Source organism: Lynx canadensis, chromosome D1, assembly GCF_007474595.2.
Source record: "Lynx canadensis isolate LIC74 chromosome D1, mLynCan4.pri.v2, whole genome shotgun sequence".
Lineage (NCBI taxonomy): Eukaryota > Metazoa > Chordata > Mammalia > Carnivora > Felidae > Lynx > Lynx canadensis.
In genome coordinates, this window is record NC_044312.2 from 63,826,724 (window position 1) to 63,830,431 (window position 3,708).

Below are 3,708 nucleotides of genomic sequence, written 5' to 3' on the forward strand. Positions count from 1 at the left end.
GTATAGAATGTTTCAGTGTAAGAAGGAAAATGGCAAAAACCAATATCATCTTTTCCTTGAGGGGAGATATCACAACTATTTATTTTGTGTAAATATCTCTTACGCCGTTTTAGTGGTATCCACTTATCAACAAAGCAAAAGTCATCAAGTTTGGATTTTTTTTTTTTAATTTTTTTTTTCAACATTTATTTATTTTTTGGGATAGAGAGAGACAGAGCATGAACGTGGGAGGGGCAGAGAGAGAGGGAGACACAGAATCGGAAACAGGCTCCAGGCTCTGAGCCATCAGCCCAGAGCCCGACGCGGGGCTCGAACTCCCGGACCGCGAGATCGTGACCTGGCTGAAGTCGGACGCTTAACCGACTGCGCCACCCAGGCGCCCCAAGTTTGGATTTTTTGAATGATTCACTGAATGGATTTCATATGAGTTGCTATTTCCATAACTTATTCCTGAATTCTCCCTATTTTTAAATTGGCATGCAGATTAGATTTTATAAAAATAAGTTTTAAAGATGTACAACTTAAATTTTTTTTTAAATGAGTACAGTTGACACGCAATGTTACATTAGTTTCAGGTGTACAACATAGTGATTCAACTTTTCTATATACTATGCTATGCTCCCCACAAGTGTAGTTGCCATTGGTCACCATACAGCACTATTACAATATCAGTGACTATATATTCCCTATGCTATGCCGTTTATTCCTATGACTTATTTATTCTATAACTGTAAGCCTGTATCTTCCACTCCCTTTCACCCATTTTGCCCATGGGTTTGTTGTTTGTATTTATAGGTCTGATTTTGCTTTTTGTTTGAATAAATTCTTTGTTTTTTTGTGGGTTTTTTTTTTTGGTTTTTGAAAGATTCCACATATGAGTGACATGATATGGTATTTTCCTTTCTTTGGCTTATTTCACTTAGCATAATAGTCTCTAGGTCCATACATCTTGTCACAAATGGCATGATCTCATCCTTTTTAAAGGCTGAGTAATATTCCATTGTATATATATATATACCAAATCTTCATTATCCACTTGTCTATTAATAGACACTTAGGTTGCTTCCTTATCTTGATTATTATAAATAATTCTGAAATAAGCATAAGAGAGCATATATCTTTTCAAATTAGTGTTTTCACTTTCTTTGGGTCAATATCAAGTACTGGAATTATTGGATCATAAGGTATTTCTATTTGTAATTTTGGGGGGAAACTTTATGCTGTTTTCCACAGTGTCTGTACAAGTTTACAGTTAATGGATTTATAACTTCAATATAATATAAGACATCTATTATAATATAATATAGTAGATATATAATGCATCTATTTAAATTTTTCATCAGAAAATTTCCTTATGGCCTTTTGCTGTCAGTTCTTTTTTTTGGTTATTGTTTCCACTGCATTTATTACTAATATAAAAAATGTTTAAAAGAAAAAAATCAATTCTCAGTTCTCCAACAGCTCTCATCCTTCCGTCTTGCCCACACAACTCCTGACCCATTTCCTCAGGGCCAGTTCAAAACTGAGCCTATTCACTGCTATTTTTATAGAAAGCAACCAGTGCCAGGGATGCAGGGAAGAAGGTTAGATGAAGGCAACCCTACTGCCCAGGTTCCACCCAAAGGTAGGCCGGGTGGAGTTTCACAGAATTTAGATGAAAGGGCTGGTGGCCTCACAATGACATAGTGTAACTAATGTGGGCTGGAGAGGAGATAAGGTTACTTGTCAGAAGCTTTAGAGGACATGTCATGGACTTTTGTCAAACCCAGAAAAACCAACGCCAGGATGGGGAGACCAGGGAGGCAGTCTTGCAGAAAGGTTCACAATTCTCCCATGTTGGGAGGTATGCAAAGTCTAGAGGGCACCAAGTCTCATTTGTTTTGGCAGAAAAACTTACTGTAGTGTCGGGACGTCACAAAGAGGCCACGGACATTGAGAGAGGCTGCATACAAGGGGATGGGCAGTTTCACAAAGCACAGTGATCACAGACCAGAGTGGTGGAGATCATGCTACTGATGCAGAAATTACAAAATCCAAAAGCAGGGAGAGCGTCCTTTCAGGGAGTAACTCTGAACCAGTCATCCATACTTGACCCCAGGTCAACCTGGTGAGTTTCACAGGACAACGGGCAACTTTGGAGGTAAGGGTTGTTACATTTTAAAAAGGACTTAAGCAGCTAGAAGGGAATGCTAGGAAACTGCCCTAGGGCTCTCAGGAATCAAGGGCAGTACTGGGGACTGGGTGAACAGATGCACAAGAAACAGCACCAAAGAGGTTTCCTGTTCAGTCAGTTGGTGAGGGGGAAGAGGATCCAGAAGGCAGTTGAAGGGAGCAAAGATGGGGTCTTGAAGGCGAGTCTCTAGAGGCTGGATCAGAAGAAAGACCACACACTGGGCACCAGGGAGGAAACACAACTCTGGACCCCAAATGGGGAGGTGATGGATGGGGGTGGGTGTCACTGATTGAGGGTGGTGGGTGGAACAGCCTCACAGTAGCCATCACAGGGCCACAGGGAAATATATGACTGCTAGGTCCCAGATGGCTCCTTCCAGCCTGGATGGGAAGGCATAGTCTCACAGAGGAGGTCCATTGATGCCTGCGTGGTCGAAGGCACAGAGGTCCTCATATCGACAGTGGCCCTTTTTTTGCAAAGTGTCGGCAGAGAGGGTGGTTGGATTTGTCTTCCATAACTTGGGGGCCATCCTTGGGTGGGCAGATAGAGACCAACTTATGAGCTTTTGAGGATTTTTCTCTGCTCTTTGTGAAAGCCTCCCCTGGAAGGACCCCCACGGCGTGGTCCAGGAAAAGGAGGTTCAGTATTGGCCCCCCACCAACCACGACCATATGGGCCACATCTGGGGCCTAGTCCCCCCGAATTGGGCCTCTGCCCCAGGGAGGAGGTTTGAGACTCACTAGTGGTGAAATCATTGGTCCCCTTGATCCTGGAGGACTTCTGTGAAGAGAATCTGCATTCTTTCCTGTCTGGCTCCTTTCACTCAACATCGTGTTTGTGAGATTTAATCCAGGTTGCCTATAGCAGGAGTTCATTCATTTTCTTGCAGTGTAGTCTCCCATTGCACGCACACGCAACAACTTATTTATCTATTCTACTGATGGTGGACATGTGGGAGGATTCCAGTTTGGGACTGACTTGGGTCACCCGGCTTTCCATTTGGCCATGGGGGGGCACCCAGAAGCCTGGGTGGTCCTATGGCGCTCCCACCCTCCTCGACTCTAGTCTCTTCCTGCTCTGGCAGCGGGGGCTGCTGTGGTGGCGGCAGCTGCTACTGATTCTGCTTCTTTCGTTTCGGCATCGTGGTTGCAGCAATGGCCGCAGCAGGATTTGGAGGGCAGTGAGGAAGGGGCACGCTGGGTTGCTGTCAGTTCTTATACACTGGTCCCCAAGTAGCTACTGACTCTCGAGTTTCATAAAAATGGAATCATACGGTATGAACCTTTTTGTGATTAGTTCTTTTGTTCAGCACAGGGTTTTTTGGATTCAATTATGATGTTACATTTTTCAGCAGTTCATTAAAAAAAATACTGAGTTGGGTCACCTGGGTGGCTCAGTCGGTTGAGTGTCTGACTTTGGCTCAGGTCATGATCTTGTCATTTGTGAGTTCAAGCCCCACATCGGGCTTGCTTCTGTGAGCCTCTCTGTGCAGAACCTGCGTTGGATCTTCTGTCCCCCTCTCTCTGTCGCTCCCC

The 3,708-nt window shown here is 44.0% G+C and overlaps 1 pseudogene; it reads right to left on the reverse strand.

Moving 5' to 3' along the window:
* Positions 1 to 2,573: 2,573 nt before the first annotated feature.
* Positions 2,574 to 3,314, reverse strand: LOC115525642 (annotated as a pseudogene).
* Between the last annotated feature and the right edge of the window lie 394 nt (positions 3,315 to 3,708).